Source organism: Gorilla gorilla, chromosome 10, assembly GCF_029281585.2.
Source record: "Gorilla gorilla gorilla isolate KB3781 chromosome 10, NHGRI_mGorGor1-v2.1_pri, whole genome shotgun sequence".
In the NCBI taxonomy this organism is placed as follows: Eukaryota; Metazoa; Chordata; class Mammalia; order Primates; family Hominidae; genus Gorilla; species Gorilla gorilla.
In genome coordinates this window covers 63075697-63099949 of record NC_073234.2, presented here as the reverse complement: position 1 = coordinate 63099949, position 24253 = coordinate 63075697, and the positions used below count along the sequence as shown (strand labels likewise).

The 24253-nt window shown below is 41.3% G+C and overlaps 1 pseudogene; it reads left to right on the top strand.

Annotated features, from left to right (window-relative positions):
• Positions 1–20864: 20864 nt before the first annotated feature.
• Positions 20865–23079, top strand: LOC101123937 (tubulin beta-8 chain-like; annotated as a pseudogene).
• Positions 23080–24253: the final 1174 nt, after the last annotated feature.

Sequence of the window (24253 nt, the reverse complement as noted above, 5' to 3'; positions counted from 1 at the left end):
GGCTGCTGTGTGTGATATCTATCTGACCTCTCCATGTTACCTGGAGTCCTCACAACTTGGTAGTTTCTCCTAAGACACACAGGGAAATACTACAAAACTTCTTATGACCTAGGCTTGGAGGTCCTAGAATATGACTTCTGCTGCATCCTATTGGTAAAGCAAGTCATTGTGACCAGCACAGATTCAAGAAATGGGAGATTCACCTCTACCTGTCAGTGTAAAGAGCAGCATGTGCATGCAGGGAGGAAAGAAATTGAGGACATCATCTTGAAGACTATCTTACCACACCATTATTCCAAGTAATGAACATTTTGTTTTAGATGGATAGTACTAGCTACTCATGTCTACCCCAGAAACCCAAGCTAGACATTGACATATTGAAAAGAATGTCAGTACCATTAAAAAACTCTAGAAAAATCACATGTGATGACAGGTTAATTTAGTCTCTCAATTACATCACTATAATTCCCTTCTTTTAACCCTAAATATGGTAAAACAGAATTGAATTCTACAAAAGTCTTTCATCTGTTTTCCTATGGAATAATTAACAAACCCAATAAATGTTTAAAGAACATGAAGTTCAATTTATTTTAGATTTATACCTCTTGATTTCAAAGCTTATAGAAATCCAGAGAACTAATCATCATAATCCATAATGCCTGGACCAGAAGTCATTGTTCTAAGAGTATCCTGTGGGACGCTGAAAATGTATTACTAACTGGGAAATTTAAAACTCTTTTGTTGGTGATTTTAAGAGAGCTGACTAGCTCATTAGCACAATTCACACAGATTAAGAATGGAGATTACTCTGCTGAGTGGATTCATAATGATCAGAAAAATAATTCACAAATGAGAAAAGAGATAGAGAAGGGGAAACATACTGTCCATCACTAAAATAAAGGGAATTTTCAAATGGTCTGATTTTGTATTTTTCAAAACAAAGGCAGCTTATTGTGATAGAATAAGAATCCCACTTGTATGTCTTCTTTTGAGAAGTGTCTGTTTATGCCCCTTGTCAATGTTTTAATGGAATGGTTTTCTTAATGTTCAACATCACTAATCATCAGGGAAATGTAATTCAATGTAAGATACCATCTCATTTTATTCAGTATGGCTACTACTAAAAAGTAAAAAAATAACAAATTCTGGTTAGACTTCAGAGAAAATAGAATGCTTACACACTGTGGTGAGAATGTAAATTAGTTTAGCCACTGTGAAAAGAAGTTTGGAGATTTTTCACAGAATTTAAAACAGAAGTACCATTAAACCAGCAATTCTGTTACCTAGTATATATTCAAAAGAAAATTAAAAATTCTACAAAAAGAAACCCCACGTGCACTTGTATATTCATCACATTGCTATTCACATTAGGGAAGGCATGGAATTAACTTATGTGTGAATCAATAATTTGGATAGAAATATGTGCTACATAAACACCATAAAATACTATGCACACATTAAAAAAAATACAATCATGTCCAGTGCAGCAACATGGATGCATCTGGAGGCCATTATCCTAAGGAAATTAATACAGGAACAGAAAACCAAGTACCACATGTTCTTGCCTATAAGTGGGCTCTAAACATGGAGTACTGATGAATATGAAGATTTCAACAATAGACACTGAGAACTACTAGATGAAGGAGGGAAGGAGGAGGGCAGGGGTGAGAAACTATGGGTACTATGCTCACTACCTTGGTGATAGGATCAATTATTCCCACAATATATGCTCAATACTGTGGTGATGGAATCAACAGTGTCCCACATAGCTCAGCATCACACAATATATCCACGTAACAAACCTACAAACATACTCCCTGAATCTAAAATTTTAAGGCAGAGACAGAGTAAGAAGGCAGAATAGAAGCCTACACCACTCATCCCCCATACCAAAACACCATATTTTCACAACTTACTATATTCAAGAAGCACTGTCAAAGGGACCAAAAATTAGGTGAGCAATCACAGTATCTGGTATTAACTTCATATCACTGAAAGAGACATTGGAGAAGACAAAAAAATGACAGCCTAGAAACACCAATGCCACCTCTTTTTCAACCACCAGTAGTGACCACATGGTGCAGAGATTGTATGTTTGGGAGAGGAAGAGCACAGTTTCTGAGGCTTTGCAATAAACTCAGTACTACCCTGTCACAGTAAAAAGCAGAGCCAGATTGTACTCAGCTGACATCTGCCAATAGAGGGAGAATTTTGATTGGCCCTAGCAAAAGGAAAATCTCCCATCTTGGTGCTGGGAGCTTGAGTCTTTACAAGCCTTGCCATCATGAGTTGAAGTGCTATTGGACCCTAAGATAACTTAAGGGGCAGTCTAGGCCACAAGGACTTCCATTATTAAGCAAGCCATACCGCAGAGCTGGGCTTGGAGCCAGTGGAATGTGGAGGGTGGGGAGAATGTGGCCTACTGAGACACCAGCCAGAGCAGCTAAGGGAGTGCTCACAACACCATTACCCCACCCCCCACCCAGCAGCAGCCACAAACCACAGAGAAACCTGTGAATTTGTGAGAGAGAGAGCACAGTGACTGGAGGACTTTACATTAAAGTCAGTGTTGCCATGTCAGTAAAGACCTGGCAGAATTCATCACCTGCTGACTAAAGAACCCCTGTACCCAGAATAAAAAACAGTGATACCCAGATAATACACCATGGGTATTGGGCTCTGAGAAGTGCTAACTTCAGGTGTGACCCAGCACATTTCCAGCTGTGGTAGCTATGGTGAAAAACTTCTTCAGTTTGAGAAAAGCAGGGGGAAAGTAAAGGGAACTCTGTGTTGCACCTCATATACCAGCTTAGCCACAGTGGGTTAGAGCACCAAGCAGATTCTTAGAGCCCCTGAGTCCAGACCTAAGGTCTTGGTCAGCATTTCTGCACTTGCCCTGGGCCAAAGGTCGAGTCCCAGGCATTGCAGAATTTATCACAAGCAAACTAAAGAGTCCTTGGGCTTTAAGTGAGAAATTGATGATGATTTGGCAGAACCCTCCCGTGGGCTGGTGGTGTTGGCAGTCACAGAAGAGTCTCCTCTGCCTGCAGACAGGGGAAGGAAGGGTAGAAAATATTTTGTTTTATGCCCTAAGTGCCAGGTTAGCTACAGTAAAATAGAAGATCAGGTAAATTTTGAAGATTCTATACTTTAATCTCTGGCTTCCTAGCACCTATGGACCCACTCATGGCTAGGGGAACTTGCCACCCTATAGGCAGAGACACAAATCTGGCTGACTTTGCCATCTATTAATCCTGGAGTCCTAGGGCTTTGAGTAAACTTATATGGTAGCCAAGTAGTGGTTACAGTGGGCCTTGGGTGAGACCAAGTTCTGTGCCTACTTCAGGTGTGAACCAGCACAGTCTCAGTGGTGGTGGCCACAGGGGTGCTTATGTTACCCCAACTCCAGCTCCTCATGCCTCAGCACAGAAAGAGAGACTCTGCTGGTTTGAGAGAAATTAAGGGAAGAGAACAAGAGTCCCTACTTGATAAATCAAGATAATTTTTCTTGATGTTAATCCAAGGCCGCCAAGGCAGCACCTCTACATGTTTGCATAAACTACTGTGTTATTGTGTTTGGGACCCAAGTCTCTTTGAATACCTGGAAAGCATTCCCAAAAATAATGGGCACAAACACGCCCAGACTCTGAAGACTACAAGAGACAACTCTTCAATGCCCAGATATAGATGAACATCTACAAGTATCAAGACCATCCAGGAAAACACGACCTCACCAAACAAGCTAAATAAGGCACCAAGGACAAATCCTGGAAAAACAGAGATTATGTGACCTTTCATACAGGAAATTCAAAATAGCTGGTTGAGGCAATTCAAAGAAATGCAATATAACACAGAGAAAAAATTCAAAATTCTATCAGATAAATTTAACAAGAAGATTGAAATAAAAAGAATAAAGCAGAAAATTTGAAGTTAAAATGCAATTGTCATACTGAAGAATGCATCAGAATTACTTAAAAGCATTGATCAAGAGGAAGATAGATTTAGTGAACTTAAAGTCAGACTATTTGAAACTACAAAGTCAGAGGAGACAAAAAAGAATAAAAAATAAAGCATGCCTACAAAATCTAAAAAATAGCCTTAAAATAGCAAATCTAAGAGTTATTGGCCTTAAAGCGGAGGTAGAAAAAGAAATAGGAGTTAAATATTTATTTAAAGAAATAGTGTTAAATAATATTAAACAATTCCCCAACATTTGATATCAACATTTGAGTACAAGAAAGTTACAGAACATCAAGCAGATTTAGCCCAAAGACTACTTCAAGGCACTTAACTGAACTCCCAAAGGTTAAGGATAAATAAATGATTCTAAAAGCAGCGAGAGAAGAGAAACAAATAACATTCAGTGGAACTCCAATATATCTGACAGCAGACTTTTCAGGGGAAAATTTACAGGCTGAGAGAATGGCATGACATATTAAAAAAGCTAAAGGAAAAATAAGACTTTTACTTTAGAATAATGTATATGGCAAAAACGTCCTTTAAACTTAATGGAAAATAAGAACTTTTCCCAACAAACAAAAACTGAGGGATTTCATTAACACCAGACATGTCCTACAAGAAATGCTAAAGGGAGTTCTTCACCTGAAAGAAAAAAAGTGAGTGAGCAATAAGAAATCATCTGAAGGTACAAAAGTCACTAGTAATAGCACATGGAAAAACGCAGAATATTATAACATGGTAATTATGGTGTGCAAGATCACATGGACACAGGAAGGGGAACATCACACTCTGGGGACTGTTGTGGGCTGGGGGGGAGGGGGGAGGGATAGCATTGGGAGATATACCTAATGCTAGATGACGAGTTAGTGGGTGCAGCGCACCAGCATGGCACATGTATACATATGTAACTAACCTGCACAATGTGCACATGTACCCTAAAACTTAAAGTATAATAATAAAAAATTAAAAAAAATCTCAAGTAGAAACAGTAAGCAATAAACCAATAAAAAATAATAACTACAACATATTTCCAAGACATAGACAGTAAAATAGGGAATGGAGAGAAACAACAAAAAGTTTAAAAGAATGGCAATAAAATTAAAGTGTAGAGTTTTTATTAGTTGCTCTGCTTGTTTGTTTGTGCAATCAATGAAAAATTGTTCACAGTCTAAAATGATGTGTTATAAGATATTATTTTCAAGCCTTACAGTAACTTCAAATCAAAAAGCATACCACAGATGTACAAAAAGTAAAAAGGAAGAAATAAGATTGTATTACAGGAGAAACCACCTTCACTAAAAGGAAGACAGGAAGACAGAAAAGAAGGACAAGAGGACAAAAATCAATCAGAAAACAAATAACAAAATGGCAGGAGTAAGTGCTTATCAATAATAATGTTGAATGTAAATGAACTAAATACTCCAATCAAAAGACAAATAATGGATGAATGCATAGAGAAGCAAGACAATCATCTGTGACCAAAAAAAAAAAAACATACTTTACCTATAAAAATACATTTAGACTGAAAATAAAAGGATGGCAAAAGTTACTCCATGCCAATAGAAACCAAAAAAGAGCAGAAATAGCTACACTTATACCAGACAAAAATAGATTTCAACAAAAGACTGTAGGAAGAGATTAAGAAGGTCATTATATAATAATAAAGAGATCAGTTCATCAAGAGGATATAATAATTGGAAACATATATGCACCCAACACTAAAGCACCTAGATAAATGAAGTAAATATTATAAGAGCTAAAGAAAGAGACCTCAATACAATAATGGCTGGACACTTCAACACCCCACTTTAGTCATCGGATAGACCTTCCAGACAGAAAATCAACAAAGTAACATCAGACCAAATCTGCACTATAGAACAAATGAACCTAATAGTTATTTACAGAAAATTCCATCCAACAGCTACAGAATACACATTCTTCTCCTCAGCACGTGGGTTATTCTCCAGGATAGACCATATGTTAAGTAACATGTCTAAAAACATTCAAAAAAATTGAAGTAATATCGAGCATTTTCTTTGACCACAATGGAATAAAACTAGAAATCAATTAAAAATGAATTTCAGAAACTATACAAGCACTTGAACATTAAACAGTATGCTCCTGAATAATCACTAGGCCAATAAAAAAGTTAAAAAGAAAATAGAAAAATTTCTTGAAACAAATGATAATGGAAACATAGCATAGGAAAACCTACGGAATATAGTAAAAGAGGTACTATTATAAAACAAAAATTTATAACTGTAAGTGTATACATAAAAAACAGAGAAACTTCAAATAAATAACCTAACAGTACATCTTAATTAAATAGAATAAAAAGGCCAAACCAAACTCAAAATTAGAAGAAAAGAAATCATAAAGATTAGAGTGAAAATAAAGTTAAAATGAAGAAAACAATGCAAAAGATCAATGAAACAAAAAGTTGATTTTTTTTGAAAAGTAAAACAATTGACAAATAATTAGACAGGCTAACTGAAGAACAGAGGAGATACAAATTTATAAAATCAGAGTTGAAAAAGGATACATTACAAGTAATGCTTCAGAAAATCAAAGGGTCATTAGTGGCTACTATGAGCAATTGTATGCCAACAAATTAGAAAACCTAGAGGAAATTCTTAGAGAAACACAACTTACCAAGATTGAACTAGGAAAAAATCAAAAACCTGAACAGACCAATAATGAATAACAAAATTAAAGCCATAATAAAAAAGTATGTAGGACCAGATTGAAAAATAGAGAAGGAAAGAAGATTTTCAAATTCATTCTTTGAGGCTAGTATTAAACTGATATCAAAACCAGACAAAGACACATTAAAAAAGCAAACTATGGGCCCATATCTGAGAATATTGATGCAAAAATTTGCAAAAAACCTAGCAAACTGAATTAAACAGTACATAAATAAATAATTCATAATGACCAATTGGGATTTATCCCAGAGGTGCAACGATGGTTCAACATGCAAATCAATCAATGTGATATATCATATAAACAGGATGAAGGGGCCAGGTGCAGTGTCTCATGCCTGTAATCCCAGCACTTTGGGAAGCCAAGGTGGGTGAATCACCTGAGATCAGGTGTTCAAAACCAGACTGGCCAACACAGTGAAACCCCATCTCTATTAAAAATGCAAAAATTAGACAGGTGCCGTGGTGGGCACCTGTAATCCCAGCTACTCGGGAGGCTGAGGCAGGAGAATCAGTTGAACCTGGGAGGCAGAGGTTGCAGTGAGCCAAGATCATGCCATTGCACTCCAGCCTGGGTGACAGAGGGAGACTTCATCAAAAAAACTAACCAAAAAAACAAAAAAACAAAAAACAAAACAAAACAAAAAAAACAGAATGAAGGACAAAATCCACATAATCATTTCAATTATGCTAAAAAATTATTTGATAAAATTTAATATTCTTTAATAATTAAAAACCCTTTGAAAACTGGGTATGGAATGATAGCTCAATATAATAAAAGTTAGATATGACAGACCCACAGCTAGTATCACTCTAAGTGGGGAAAAAGTAAAAGCCTTACCTCTATAATCTGGAAGACGACAAGAATATCCACTTTTACCACTGTTATTCAGCATAATTCTGAAAGTCCTATCTGGAGCAATCAGACAAGAGAAAGTAATAAAAGGCATCCCAATTGGAAAGGAAGTTAAATTATCTTTTTTGCCGATGATATAATCTTATATTTGAAAAAGCATAAAGACTCCTCTGATAGAGTTTGAATGTGTGTCCCCTCCCAAATCTCATATTTAAATGTAATTCTCAATGTTGGAAGTGGGCCTGGTGAAAGGTGATTTAACCATTGGGGTGGATTACTCACAAATGGCTTAGCATCATCCCATTTGGTGCTATCCTCATGATAGTGAGTGAGTTCCCCTAAGATCTGGTTATTTAAAAATGTGTAAAAACTCACCCCTCTGTTTTTTGCTCCTGCTTTTTGCCCTGCAATATGCAAGATTCTACTTCAACTTCTGCCATGACTGTAAAGTTCCAGAGGCCTTCCCAGAAGTGTATGCCAGTGCTATGTCCTCTCTACAGCCTGTAGAGTCATAAGCCACTTAAACCTCCTTTTTAAAAAATAAATTATCCAGTCTCAGGTATTTATAGTGATGAAAAATAGATTAATACAGAAAATTGGCACCAAAGAGTGGAAAATTTTTATAAGCATACCTGAAAATGTGGAATCAGCTTCGTAATTGGGTAAACAGGCAGAGGTTGGAAGAGTTTGCAGGACTTAGAAGAAGATAGAAAAATGAAGAAAACTTGAGATTTTCTTAGAGACTGGTTGTATGGCTGTGACCAAAATGCTCATAGTGATCTGGACATAAAAGTTTGAATTTGAAAGTGATGATTTAGGGTTTCTGTTGGAAAAATGTCTAAGTAGCAAAGCATTCAAGATGTGGCCTGGCTGCTTCCAACAACCTATGCATACATGTTGCAGCAAAAAAAAAAAAAAAAAAGTTGAAACTTATACTTACAAGGGAAGCATAGAGTAAAATCTTGAGAACTTTGCAGCCTAGTTATGTGGCAGAAAAATAAATAGCTTTTATAAGAGAGGAACTCAAGCAGGCTGTGGAGCAACCACTTCTTAGAGATACTTGTATAACCTAAAAAAAAGCAAGTGTTGATAGCCAAGATAATGGGAAAGAGGAATTGAATGCATTTTAGAAAGCTAAAATGCAGCTCCCCATCACAGACCCTGAGTCCTAAAAGAAGAGAATAGTTTCTGGGATCAGGCCCAGGACCTGCTGCCTTGGGTAGCCTTGGAACATGGCTCCCTGCATCGTGGCCACTGCTCCAGCTCCAGGTGCAGCAAAAATTGGCCCAGTTACAACTATAGTCACTGCTTCAGAGGGTGCAAGCCATAAGCCTTGGTAGCTTTCATGTGCTGTTATGCCTGTGGGTGTACAAAATGCAAGAGTTGAGACTTGGGAGCCTCTACCTTTATTTCAAAGGATGTATGTAAAAGCCAGGGTGTGCAGGCAGAAGCATGCTGCAGGGGTGGAGCCCTCATGGAGAACCTCTACTAAAACAATGCAGAGAAGAAATGTGGGGTTACAGTCCTCATGCGGGCTCCCTACTGGGGCATAGACTAGTAGATCTGTGAGAAGAGGATCACTGTCCTCCAGACTCCAGAATGGTAGATCTAGCTACAGCTTGGACCTGGAAAAGCCAGAGGCACCCAATACCAGTCCATGAGAGCAGCTGTGGGGGCTGAACCATGCAAAGACACAAGGTCAAAACTTCCCAAAGCATTAATGTGCCCTGGAAATGGGATATAGGGTCAAAAATAATTATTTTGGAGTCTTACAATTCAATAACTCTCATTCTGGGTTTCAGACCTGCATGGGTCCTGTGGCCCCTTTCTTTTAGCTGATTTCTTCCTTTTAGAATAGGAGTATTTACCCAATGCCTGTGCCCCATTTGTATCTTGGAAGTATCTAACTTGTTTTTTATATTTTAGGCTTGTAGGAGGAAGGAACTAGCTTTGTCTTAGATGAGACTTTTGACTTTTGAGTTAAGGCTGAAATGAGTTAAGACTTTGGGGATTATTGGGAAGTCATGATCGTATTTTGAAATATGAGAAGGATATGAGATTTTGAATGGCCAGGGGCAAAACAATATAATTTGGGTATGTGTTCCCACCAAAATGTTCTATTGAAATGTAATCCTTAACGTTGGAAGTGGGCCTAGTGGGGAGGTGATTGAAACAGGAGGGCAGGATTTCCATGAACAGTTTGGCATCATTTCCTTTGGTGCCATTCCCACAATAGTAAGTTTTCATGAGAGCTGGTCATCTACAAATGTATAGCACTTTCCCCCTGCCCTTGCACTACCATGTGATATGCAAGCAGCGGATTTATTTTTCACCTTGATTGTCAGTTGTCAGGGGCTTCCCCAGAAGTAGAAGCCAGGGCTATGCTTTATGTACAGCCTATAGAACCATGATCCAATTAAACCTATTTTCTTTATAAATTAACCAGCCACCAATTATTTTTATAGCAATGTGAGAATGGCCTAATATATCCACCAAAAAACTATTAGAAGTGATAACTTGAGTAAATTTGCAGAATACAAAATCAACATATATAAATCAGTAGAATTTCTATATGCCAAGAGTCAACAAACTGAAAAAGAATTCAAAAAAGTAATCTTATTTGCAATAGCCACAAATAAAACAAAATGTGTGGGAATTTACCAAAGAAATAAAATTCCTCAACAATTAAAACTGTAAAACACTGATAAAAGAAATGAAAGAGGACACAAAAATGGAAAGATATTTCTTTGTTCACAGATTGGAAGAATCAGTATTTTTAAAAATGTCCATACAATCCAAAGCAATCTATATATTTCATGCCATCTCTATCAAAATAATGACATTCCTCACAGAAATAGAAAAAAGTTCTGAAATGTTTATGGAACCACAAAACACCATGATAGTCAAAGCTATGCTGAGTATATAAAACAAAAGTGGAGGGATCCCATTACCTGGTTTTAAATTATACTATCAAGCTATAGTAATTAAAACAGCATGATGCTAGGATAAAAACAGACATAAAGACAAATGGAACAAAATAGATAACTTAGAAACAAACTCATACAGCTAAACTAAACTTATTTTCAACAAAAGTGCCAAGAACATACAATAAAAAATAAGACAGCTTGTGTAATAAGTAGGACTGGGAAAACTGGCAAGCCATAGGCAGAAGAATGAAACTAGAACCATATTTCTTGCCACATAAAAATCAAATTAAAATGAATTAAAGATGTAAACGTAACACCTCAAACAATCAAACTTTTCCAAAAAAAAAAAAAAAAACCATGGGGGAAACTCTTTAGGGCATTGGTTTGTGCAAAAATTTCTTAAATAATACCGGATAAGCACAGACAACCAAAGCAAACATGGACAAATGGAATTACAGCAAGTCAGAAAACTTTTTTAAAGTGAAGGAAACAATAAACAAAGTGAAGAGAAAACCCACAGAATGGGTGGAAACATTTGTAAATTACCGTCTGAAAAGCAATTAATAGCTACGTGATATGGTTAGGCTTTGTGTCCCCACCCAAATCTCATATTGAATTGTAATCCCCAGTGTTGAGGGAGTGACCTGGTAGAAGGTGATTGGATCATGGAGGTGGTTTTCCTCATGCTGTTCTTCTGATAATGAGTTCGCATGAGATCTGATGGTTTTATATGGGACTCTTACCCCTTTGCTTCACATACATGCTGTCTCGCCTGCTGTCATGTAAGATGTGTCTACTTCCCCATCTGCTGTGATTGTAAGTTTCCTGAGGCCTCTCCAGCCATGTAGAACTGTGAGTCAATTAAATATTTCCTTAAAAATTACCCAGTCTCGCCAGGTTCAGTGGCTCATGCCTATAATCCCAGCACTTTGGGAGGCCGAGGTGGGTGGATCATGAGGTAAGGAGTTCAAGACCAGCCTGGCCAAGATGGTGAAACCGTCTCTACTAAAAATACAAAAATTAGCTGGGCATGGTGGTGGGTGCCTGTAATCCCAGCTACTCAGGAGGCTGAGGCAGAGAATTGCTTGAAGCCAGGAGGCAGAGGTTGCAGTGAGCTGAGATCGCACCACTGCACTCCAGCCTGTGCAACAGAGCAAGACTTCATCTCAATAAATAAATAGATAATAAATAACCCAGTCTCTGTTTTTTTAATAGCAGTGCAGAAACAAACTAACACACTACAATATATTGAGTTCAAAAAATTCTATAAAAAATGTAGTAATCTAATTAAAGAGTGGACAGAAAATTTAAATAGACACTTATGAAAAGAAGACATACAAATGGCAGACAGGAAAATGAAAAGGTGCTCCACATTACTGATCATCACAGAAATGCAAATCAAACCCAAAATGAGATATCATTTCACCCCAGTTAAGGTGGCTTTTATCCAGAAGTCAGTCAAAAACAAATGCTGGTAATAGCCAAGATTTGGAAGAAACCTAAATGTCAATTAACAGATGACTGGATAGAGAAAATGTGGTACATATACACAATGGAGTATTATTCAGCTATAAGAAAGAATGAGAGTCTGTCATTTGCAATAACATAAATGGGACTGAAAGTCTTTATGTTAAGTGAAATAAGTCAGGCATAGAAAGACAAATATCACATGTTCTCACTTATTTGTGGGTGCTAAAATTTGAAATGATTGATGTCATAAAGATAGAGAGTATAAGGGTGGTTACCAGAGGATGGGAAAGGCAGTGGGGGAAGAGGAGGATAGTGAGGATGCTAAATGGGTACAAAAAATTGTTAGAAAGAATGAATAAGACAGTATTTGATAGCACTACAGGGCAATTATAGACAAAAATAATTTATACATTTTAGAAAAACTAAAAGAGTATAATTGGATTGTTTATAATGCAAGCTATAAATGCTTGAGGGGAAGTTTTTTATTATGTATTACTCATTGTATGCCTGTATCAAAGTATGTCATGTACCCCTGTAAATATATACACCAACTATGTACCCACAAAAATAAATTAAAAATTAAAATTAAAACCAAAGGGAGGAGAGTATAATGAGGCATGTGTGACCCGTGGCTTGAACTAGCTTTTCAGGTTAACTTTGGAATGTCCTTATCCAAGAAGAGGGGTCCATTTAGTCAATAGGGGCTTAGAAATTAATTTTTAGTTTATGAGTAGAAAAAAGAAGAATTTTTAATCGTGAGCTATAGCTCTCAGTCAATCAATCCCTGCAGGGAACCCTGTTATTTACTCTGGAGATAAACACTATTTTTCTTTTCCACTGAATAACATCACATTTCAAAATGATGGAAACATCTTGAAACTAAAAGGTACAGCCTTATTAAATTTGATTTGGTTTCAATTATACTTAATTTAATCACATGTGTTCCAGAGTTTGTCCTCAGTCTTCTCCTACTTTAGGCCCATGATCTGTTGAATTTGCTCAGCTCCCTGCTCAACAGCAGGAAATCAGTTAGAATTACTTACAAATCTCTTTGTGCCTGGGAGCGGTGGCTCATGCCTGTAATCCCAGCAATTTGGGAGGCCAAGGTGGGCAGATCTCTTGTTGTTAGGTGTTTGAGACCAGCCTGGCCAACAGAGTGAAACCCCATCTCTACTAAAGATACAAAAATTAGCTGGGTGTGGTGATGCATGCCTGTAATTGCACCTACTTGGGAGGCTGAGGCAGGAGAATCACTTGAACCTGGAAGGCAGAGGTTTCAGTGAGCCAAGATGGTGCACCGCACTCCAGCCTGGGCAGCAGAGAAAGACTCTGTCGCAAAGTAATAATAATAATTAATAAGTAAATAAAAATAAAAATCTCATTGCATTTCAAACAAAATTTCTTTTGAATATCAACTGTATCAACTTGCATATTAACTTTAATTATTTTGTTTACTTTATATCCATTCCTGAGAAATCTTTGAGAACTGATTTCACTCCTTTCTGCCATTTTGGTAAACATGTCAAATTCCATCAAACAAAATGCACAAAATTCCTGAGAAATAAATTTTATCCTTGAGGAATAGACTTGCCGTGTTAGAGGAACTCATGGTTACCAAGCTTCTAGTTTAATAAACATGACTAGAATACTCTATCTTAATATGAGTAGCTAGGTACTCACCAGGCATCTAGAAGATTAATACTTATGGTCTGAAAATAGCCATATTTTTTAGCTGGACACAAATTAAAATTGCAGAATATTTATGGCCATACAAGACATCTTCCACCAAGCCTGAAAAATGTATAAGTGTCCTAAGAGTGCAGCATTTTTTCTGAAAGATAATACTAATGAGCTAACTTAGGTCAACGGGTTAATGGTCATTGTTAAAACCAATAACCCCTTACTTAATAACTACATCTACACCTTCCAAGTTTAATAATAATTCTTTCTCTTTATACTTACTTATAAGTGGGGACACTAACAAAAGACAATGCATTCCTGCTCTTGTTTTCTGAGTATGTCCAACTCTGTAATGGAGTCAATTCTAATAAACTTGCTTCTTTCACTGTGCTCTCTGACTCATCTCAAATTTTTTCCTGCACAAGATCTAAGAATCCTACTTTGTGGTCAGTATCAGGACCCTCTCTCCCAGCAACATCTTTCAGCAACACCATGAAGGGACACAAAGACAAGACCCCCATTCCAAGGAAAACAAGCCATACAGAATCAATCAGCTGGCAAATGGGCCATCTTTTAGAGTCGTGAAGCCATTCTGGTGGGCAAGAATGATTATCCACTACTACTTAAGTGAGAGGCCCTAGGGTATAATGTTAGGGGGAGAGACTTAGCCCAAAAAGTTAGAGACCTGGGGGTGTCATACTCAGATTAGAAGCCAAGCTCACAAGGTTAGAGGACCTGGGGTATATTGAGAAGAATGGATTTGGCTAAACAAGATGGCTGCCACTTTCTGTTTTTGGACCGTCCACCTTGCACTCTCTGTCCTTCACCTGAGTGCTCTGCATCTTGTCACCTTTCTGCTCACCGCCTCTGTTTTGTAGTAGCCTATAGGCTGCCCCAGGAAAGAGGCTCCAAACAGTTTAGCTTTTACTTTCCTCAACGATCCTCTGACTTTTAGCTGATTGCTTATTTAATTTGCCACTGCTCCAAGTGACACTGGAAAAAAAGAGATATCTTGGAACCTAGTATTTTTGTACCTTAATTATCAGACAAAAATCAGCAATAACCTCTCCATCATTATGACTAGAAGTTGGAATGTGGTATTTAACAGCCCTACATGATAAGTTCAGATATGCCTGTTTAGTGACAGCCTCTTTTATGATAATCCCCTGCAATTGATTAGCCTCAAGATGGAGAACATGAGACTTTTTCTTAACAGTTTTCTCTCATTTCTTAACCGTAAGGTCATCTACTTTCTAAATCCAGCACGTCCCTTTTTCCCTGAAAGAGTTTTGTCAGTTTTGTCACGGCAGTGCGAAAATGGACTCATACATTACAATATACAAGTTACAGCCTTCCCATTTCTCCTGTTTGGTCTGACTCCTTTCTTTGCAGCTTAATTAGTTTTATACAAGAGAAACTAAGTGGGAGGAAATACATTATATACAGGCTTCTCTGATGCTTGGTCAGGATAAAAAATTAAAATGGGCTTCTATATGTTTGATGGAGGAAAAGACAAAATAGGGATGGCACATAATTGATTACCCTTTTAATGCAAGTGCCTCTTAATATTAGGATTTTCTTAGCTAGGGCTGAACTCTCCCCTGCCAGTCCAAGCACCCCATAAGAACACAGTCAGACTCCTTCAAGTTCTGGTGAGGTGTGCAACATGTTATTTATTCCTTCTAGTTTTCCAGGGTTATCTAGTGTCCAGTCATCATCTTCTCCCTGCCCTTCGAGTCCTGTCTTACATACATACCCCACTCTCGAAACACCCGAGCTTCACTATAACGACATGCAGTAGGGCCTCTTATCAGCTGACAAAGTTGAATTTTTGCCCTCTCTGGGATGTGACAGATGATAATAGGGACACTGTATAGATATATATACCCTTTTCTATGTCTGAATTAGTCATACGCAAGGAAAGACTAAAATAGTTTTCAGAGGTTCCAGGAAAATTCATAGACAAATTTAACCAGGCAAGGTTTGCATATAGTTATGTTTACCTGCTGTGTGGTAGAAAAACAGTGTATTATGGGAGTGGCTAGAGGACGTGCTAATAGGGTGGCAGCCTGCAACCAGAGACGTGGCACCTATCAAGTAGGAGGCACAGCAGTGCCTGACAAGGACCCAAAAGACAACTAGAATCTGGAAAAGAGAAATGAATTAGGAAGAAAGTAGGATATATAGAGAAAAAATTATGATTGACTCCCTGAAGGAATAAAAAAAGTGTGATAAAACTTTTTAATTTTTATAAAATCTGGAAAATTACTCAGGGAAAAGATGAAATCCTAGCCTTATTACAAGGGTGGATAATTTAGACCTTGAGGAAATACACTAACACTGCCCCCGACTCCAAGAAGGGACAGGCATTGCGACATGGCTAGGAGTTTATTTTATAGCCCAGCCTGCTTCTGATATCTGCAGGAGGCCGCCAAAAGCAGCCTTAGGCTTCCAGACTCCCACGGATCAGCTTTTAGAGTTGGCTTTTGCAGTTTTCCATCACAGGAATAGGACAGAGAAAACATGAAATAAAGCAAATCTCACAAGAGTCCCAGCTTCTAGCTGCAGCCTTGTGCTCTCCACCACTTCAGAGGCAGCCTCTTAACCCCTGGCCCTCACAGAGGAAGTGAGAAGGTGAAAGTCCCAGTCTGTGCCTCTGGGCCACTATGCCTTGGATATAAATCAATGTGCCTTCTGTAAGAAGGTCGGCCACTGCCGAAGGAAATGCACTGTGCTTCCAAGGGAGACATCATCAGAGCCCAGCATACCAGAGCCAGCATAAGTGGTAGGGCCTGATACTTCCTGCCTCCACTCCCATTAGACTATTGAGAGATGGAGGAGCCTCAGGTGACTCTTGAAGTGGCAGGTAGGAGTATTAACTTCTTATTAGGTGTGGGAGCAGATGACTCTGTTCCTGATTCAATACAATGGGCTCCTGTTATCTCATGATGGACGTGCCCAAAAACACTGCTTTTCTTATCTTCTAAGTTGTCCTCCAAAGCCTCTGGATTTCTCACCTGCCTTTTTAGTACTTTCTGAGTGCCTGATCTCTTACTGGGGAAAGGCTTATTGACTCAGGAGACCAAGTCATGGTCACCTTCACAGATCATAAAGCAGAGAAAGTTTTTCTTTTGTTCCTGACCCTTCAGGGGAAAAAAGAAGTTAAGAATGAGCTGTCACATTTACCATCTGAGGTGTTCTCTCGAGTAAATCCTGAGGTTTGGGCCACACAGGCTCTGGGAAACGCACTAAACACCTATTCAAATCCAACTTCAGCCTAGTGCTCCTCACCCTCAGAAGAGACAATACATTTTAAGGCAAGAAGCATGAGAGGAAATTCAAACCCTTATTTTGTTTTTTTTTTTTTGTTTTTTTTTTTGAGATGGAGTCTCACTCTGTTACCCAGGGTGGAGTGCAGTGGCATGATCTCGGCTCACTGCAAACTCCGCCTCCCGGGTTCACACCATTCTCCTGCCTCAGCCTCCCGAGTAGCTGAGACTACAGGCACCCACCACCACGCCAGGCTAATTTTTTTTTTCTTTTTTTTGTATTTTTAGTAGAGATGGGGTTTCACCGTGTTAGCCAGGTTGGTCTTGATCACCTGACCTCGTGATCTGCCCGCCTCGCCCTCCCAAAGTGCTGGGATTACAGGCGTGAGCCACCGTGCCCAGCCTCAAAACTTTATTGCCAAATTCCTGCCATATGAGTTATTAAGGCCATGAGAGTCTCCTTACAATACTTGCATGTTACCAGATGAAAAGCCTAAAGGCAAGTGCAGATTTGTCAGAAACCTTAGAGCATTAATAAATGCAGTTGTCTCCATACACCTCATTGTCCCCAATACTTACCCAAGTCCCAGGGAATGCAAGCTGGTTTACATTCTTAAACCTGAAAGATGCATTTTTCTGCATCTCTATGCATCCAGATTCACAATATGTTTGCCTTTGAATGGACTGATCCAGATATGCATTCAGCCTCAAAACTAACTTGGACAGTCATCTCTGAAGGGTTCTGGGATAGCCTCCGCTTATTAGAAAATACTCTAGCTGAGGACTTAAGAAATCTACAATTGGAAAGGGACACAATTATTCAGTATGTAGGTGACTTGCTCATTGCTAGCCCAACTAAAGAAGACTCAAATAATAATACTGTTAAATTGGTAAATATCCTGGGAACTTGCAAATATAGGGTATCACCATACAGGGCTCAGATTTTGACTGAAAGACTTAAATATTTGGAATCTGTCTTAACCTCTGGAACTGATCAACATCCCTAGAAGATAGAAAAGTTATTTTAGTCATCTAAGGGTCCCAGTCCAACAAATGACTATGGGTTTTTTTAGGAGGTGGCTGGGTACTGCTGCTATGGGTGCCCAGATTTGGACATGTAGCCAAGCCTTTATACGATACACTAAAGGGAAAGATTTAGAGCTCCTAGAATGTAATTAGAACTGCAAGCAAACCTTCAATACTCTAAAGGAGAAACTGGGCTCTGCCGCAGCTGTGGGAGTCCCCAAGTTGGATGAACCATTTTTTCTTTATGTAGCCAAAAAGCAAGGCACAGACCTTGGGTAATCTTGTCCCAAAACTGGAGAACATTCCAAGGCCAGTAGCCTAATTTTCTAAGCAGATAGACCAGGTGGCCTCAGGGTGGCCTTGATGTCTTAGAGCTATTGCTGCTACAACTTTTCTAGTAGGCAAAGCTAATAAACAAACATTAGGACAGCACCTACAGGTTTTCAACCCCACACCAAGGGAAAGTGGTCCTGGAAGTTAAAGGGCATCAGTGGATAATAGGACAATATTTATGAAAGTATCAGGCCTTATTGCTAGACACTCTAGACATAACCCTTAAAGCCTGACAAACCATAAACCCAGCTACTTACCTGCCAGAGTCCACAGATTCTCCCAGCCTTTCTGGCATACAGGTTGTATTAGTCTATTCTCATGCTGCTAATAAAGACATATCTGAGGCTGGGTAATTTATAAAGAAAAGAGGTTTAATTGACTCACAGTTCCACATGATTGGGGAGGCCTCACACTCATGGCAGAAGGCAAATGAGGAGCAAAGTCACATCTCTTACATGGCAGAAGGCAAATGAGGAGCAAAGTCACATCTCTTACATGGCAGCAGGCAAAAGAGCTTGTGTAGGGAAATTCCCCCTTATAAAACCATTAGCTGTAATCCCATCACTTTGGGAGGCCAAGGCGGTGGATCACCTGAGGTCAGGAGTTCGAGACCAGCCTGGCCAACAGGGTGAAACCCCGTCTATACTAAAAGTACAAAAATTAGCCAGGCATGGTGATGGGCACCTGTAATCCCAGATACTTGGGAGGCTGAGACAGGAGAATCACTTGAACCCAGGAGTCAGAGGTTGCAGTGAGCCAAGATCATGCTACTGCACTCCAGCCTGGGCAACAGAGAAAGACTGTCTCAAAAATAAATAAATAAATAAATAAAACCATCAGATCTCATGAGGCTTATTCACTGTCATAAGAACAGCATGGGAAAGACCTGTCCCCCAATTCAATTACCTCCCACTTGGTCCCTCCCATGATTTATGGGAATTATGGGAGCTATAATTCAAGATAAGATTTGACTGGGGATACAGCCAAAGCATGTCACAGGTTATAAAACAAATTTATTCTAGGAGGCCAGACTTAAGAGAGATGAGCCTCTTGACCATCCCAAGGAAGAGTGGTTAACAGATGCAAGTTGTTTTATGCATCAGGAAAACAGGAAGACTAGATATACTATTATTAGTCAGCACAAGAGAATCAAGGCACAAGCATTGCTGGCCTCTACCTCAGCTCAAAAAGCTGAGTTAATTGAGCTTACTAGGCCCCTGCAGTTGGGAAAGGATTTAAAAGTTAACATTTACACTGATTCCAAGTATGAGTTTTTAGTGCTTCATGCTTATGCTGCAATTTGGAATGGGTAGGGACTCCTGACCTCCAAGGGCTTTTCCATACAACATCATTCAGATTTTGAACTTGTTAGAATGATGCTTTGCTGCCAAAAAGTGACTATAATTAATTGCAGAGGACCTCAAAAGACAGACTGACCACATAAAAGGAAATGCCCTTGTAGATGCCACAGCCAAGGCTGCTGCACTGAAAGGGCCAATGAAGCTTATGGGTGTGCTGGTCAGCACACATAGAACTGGGCCAGAATACTCTGAAGAAGAACAAAAATGGGCCAGGGTTTGCCGCTCAGTCCAGGACCCCTCTGGCTGACTGAATCATGGTAATAAATTACTAATGCCAAGTACCAATCATAGGAAAATAATTCAGCACTTTCATGATTCTTTTCACCCTAGAAGGGATTCTTTGTTTCTGTTAATGTCTCATTTGTTTATGGGGGTAAATCGTTTCAAGACACTAAAACAGGTGACTCAGCCATGTGAGCTCTGTGCCTGACAAGACCCAAATGGCCAGCAATTTTCTCCTTCTCCAGTTAAATCTGTCCAACATTGAGGAACCCATCCAGGTGAGAACTGGCAACTCTAATTTACTCAGATGCCTTTCTGCAGGAGATTCAAATATTTGCTAATGCTTACTGATACCTTCACTGGTTAGATCAAGACATTCTGCACCCCATCTGAAAAATGTTTACCAGAAGAAATAATTCCCCAGTTTGGGTAATCTAAAAGCCTGCAAAGTCGCAATGGCCCATCTTTCACAGCAGGTGTATCCCAATACCTATCCTCAGCTTTAATAATCCAATATTACCTTCACTCTGCGTGGAGGCTGCAGTCCTCTGGAAAGGTGAAAGGGCTAATCTTACTCCAAAGAAGACTCTAGATAAATCAGAGGCCTGACTATCTCTGACACCCATAGCTTACTGCGGGTTTGAACTGCTCCAAAGTAAAACTTATAATTAAGTCCTGTTGAGTTAACATACGGAAGGCCTTTCCTAACAACAGATCTCCTAATAGATGAAAAGACTCATCAATCACAAAAATATGTCACCAATCTAGGACAGGTGCAAAGGCACTCTGTGAATATGGAAACAAGAGTCTTCCTCTCCCACATAGGAGGAAAATTCAGTTTCAGCTCAGCTAGGGATTTCGTCTTACTAAAGACATGGTAGGAAGTTCTCCAGCTGACCAGCTTTCCCCAACGTGGAAAGGACCACAGCAAGGCTACCTGAGCTCTCCAACAGACGTTCAACTCCAAGGGATTCACAGGTGGGTACACCTGGGCTGGGTCGCTGCGCCTCTGCTCCTCCTTCTCGCGTTTCTCCTGTCGCCCTAATCCCACCTTGGCCATGAGGCAGATTGTGCTCACGCAGACCGGGCAGTGCGGGAACCAGATCGGCGCCAAGGTTGGCAGCCAGGGCTCTGAGGGCCCAGCTCGGGCCTGCCGGGTGGCCAGGGAAGATGTTGGTAGCGGCAGTGGTGGGGGTGGCGCCCCTGCGTTGCGGCCCCTGGGCTCCCTGCCAGGGACGCAGTGGAACTGGCCAGCTGGCGAGGCGGCCAGGGTGGACCCCAGGGACACGGCGGCCTAGGGATGGGGGTGTGGATGAGGGTGGGGGTGGGAGAGGGGCTGGGAGAGGGACTGGGGCGCCTCCGGCTCCCTGGCCTCCGTGACTCAGCCCTGGCCTGTCTGGCCCCTCCCATCTCTTGCAGTTCTGGGAGGTGATCTCTGATGAACATGCCATCGACTCCACTAGCACCTACCACGGGATCAGCGACCTGCAGCTGGAGCGTGTCAACGTGTACTACAATAAGTCCAGCGGTGAGACCCCAGTCCTTCCCCAACCGCCCTCCTGGGAATTGCGGCCCTCCCCTCGCTAATGCCCTCCCGTCCCACTCAGGTGGCAGGTACTTGCCCCGCGCTGTGCTCGTGGATCTGGAGCTGGGCGCCATGGACTCTGTGCGCTCGGGGCCCTTGGGGCAGATCTTCAGGCCAGACAACTTCATCTTTTGTGAGCCTTGGGTGAGGACTGGGGTGCGGCTCCTTAGCCAGGGTAGCTTAAAATCTAGGAATGCCCCAAGGTCATCGCTGTGGGAACTGTGGAGCCAGGGCCCCTGAACACCCTCCTATCCTCCTAGTCGCTTGATCTGCCTCTCCTAAACGGGCTTTGGGAGGAAGGCCCAGCTGTCTCAATGTGAGGAGCTACTGATGTAAACTCCCTGCAGGGAGCTGAGCTGGGGCCGTGGCTACTGCCTTCCCTGAAAATGGGCAGGAGCCACCTGCAGGGAGGTCTGTTAGCCTGTCTCAGGTTTGGCTTGTGATTTAATTTCTAACAGGGGAGGCTGCTGTCCTGTAACTCTGGGGGAGGGGGTTTCATTTGCTCCACCTGCAGGGTAATTGGTGCTCTCACCTCACACCTGACACTTCGTGCATTTTGCATTGTGGTGGTGACCACTGATGACCATATACCTGGCCATTGAGTGACTGGCTGTACTGTCTTACAGGTCAGTGTGGGGCCGGAAACAACTGGGCCAAGGGGCACTATACAAAATGTGCAGAGCTGATGGAGTCAGTGATAGACATTGTCAGAAAGGAGTCTGAGAGCTGTGACTGCCTACAGGGTTTCCAGCTGACCTACTCCCTGGGTGCGGGGACTGGGTCTGGGATGGGTACCCTTCTCATTAGTAAGATCCGGGAGGAGTATCCAGACAGGATCATAAACCATTCAGCATCCTGCCCACACCCAAGGTGTCAGACACTGTTGTGGAACCCTGCAATGCCACCCTCTCAGTCCACCAGCTCATAGAAAATGCAGATGAGACCTTTCGTGTAGATAACAAAGCTCTATATAACATCTGTTCCAGAACCCTAAAACTGCCCACACCCACCTATGGTGACCTGAACCACCTGGTGTCTGCTACGCTACCATGAGTGGGGTCACCACGTGCCTGCGTTTCCCAGGCCAGCTGAATGCTGACCTGCGGAAGCTGGCCATGAACTTGATCCTGTTTCCCCGGCTACATTTCTTCATGCCTGGCTTTGCCCCACTGACCAGCCGGGGCAGCCAGCAGTACCGGGCCCTGACCATGGCTGACTTTACCCAGCAGATGTTTGATGCTAAGAATATGATGGCCGCCTGTGACCCCCGCCATGGCCGCTACCTAATGGCGGCTGCCATTTTCAGGGGTTGCATGTCCATGAGGGAGGTGGATGAACAAATGTTCAACATTCAAAATAAGAACAGCAGCTACTTTGTTGACTGGCTCTCCTACAATATAAAAACAGCTGTCTGTGACATCCCACCCCAGGGGCTAAAAACATCATCCACTTTCATTGGCAACAACACGGCCATCCAGGAACTCTTTAAGCTTGTCTCAGAGCAGTTTACAGCAATGTTCAGGTGCAAGGCCTTCCTCCACTGGTACAGGGGTGAGGGCATGGATGAGACAGAGTTCACAGAGGCCTAGAGCAACATGAACGATCTTGTGTCAGAATATCAGCAATATCAGGATGCCACAGCTGACGAGGAGGAGTTTGAGGAGTATGCTGAGGAGGAGGTGGCCTAGAACTTTCCTTTTCTGGGTAAAGGTGGGGAAGCAGTGCAGATTCTTTACTGTGTTCTGACAGCCATGTGTCACTATGCACTTGTTCATTTGGGTCTTCACATCTCCTCCTGCTGCATTTTGAAGCACTTTTATTGTATGCAGTTTTGCCTAATAAAGTATTCTCATAGCATCTGGTTTCACCTCCAACTTCTTTCTATAGGCCCTCTGGCTACTGCTGCCAGATGCACATAGTTGTCCTGCAAGGCTGAAGTTGTCTGGGCTTAACACATGCCCAGAAACAAGCATTCCAGTGGTTCCAGGAGGGGTCAGCATGTGCTGTGGACATGTCAGGTAGGCTTCACATGAACTTGGGGATGCCCTGGGCCTTGGGCAGCTATGTGGTGGAAAACCTGTTCCTGAAGGCAACCCTTGGCTTATCCCATGTAGCAAACTTCCAGGGCAACAACTGGCCCTCTGTTTCTGGAACTTTAAAAGTGGTCAGTGACCCTGGTGGACAATGTTCCCAAAATCCCACCTCGGGGTAGGGATGTGGTCAGACAGCTGGTTCTGAACCAGCAATGAGGGGTGGGCAAGTAGGACTCCAGCCACTCCAACACCATGACAGCCTGGGTGTGTTTGTGTGGCCTCATTCTCTTAATGAGGTGGGCATGGGATATCTGCCAGGGACTAGTGGGCAGGAATCGAGCCCAGTGTATACTCACATGCACTGAACCCTATGTAGAAGGGGATTAGGTCCTGGGGGCCATAGATGGCGGTTGCTGGGCCTGTGTGCTCGGGGCAGTCTCTCCAAAGGCACAAATGAGGTTTCTGAACAGGATGTGAGGAGACATGCAGGTGCTCACAAGTGCTGGTTCCCCCAGTTGGCAACCAGTGAGAAAAACGCCCAAGTGGAGGTCTGACCTGCCTCAGTCTGGAGGGCTGATGCTCTCTAGAAAGGTGGCTAATGCACAGTATCTGCTGTCTCCCTGTCCCCCACTCCAGAATTTCAGGGCAAAAATAAGATTGTCTGGATGAAACTGGTGAGGGTGGCACCTTTGGGGATAGGCCCTTTAGCCTGGCAGTTTCCTCCCCAGGCTTCTCGGGGAGCCTGGACTTCAAAGCCTGCTTTGGGGAACTTCAAATAAGAGATGTGTGTGTGAGTTGGGTGCTGGGCAGCATGTCAGGACAGTGCTCT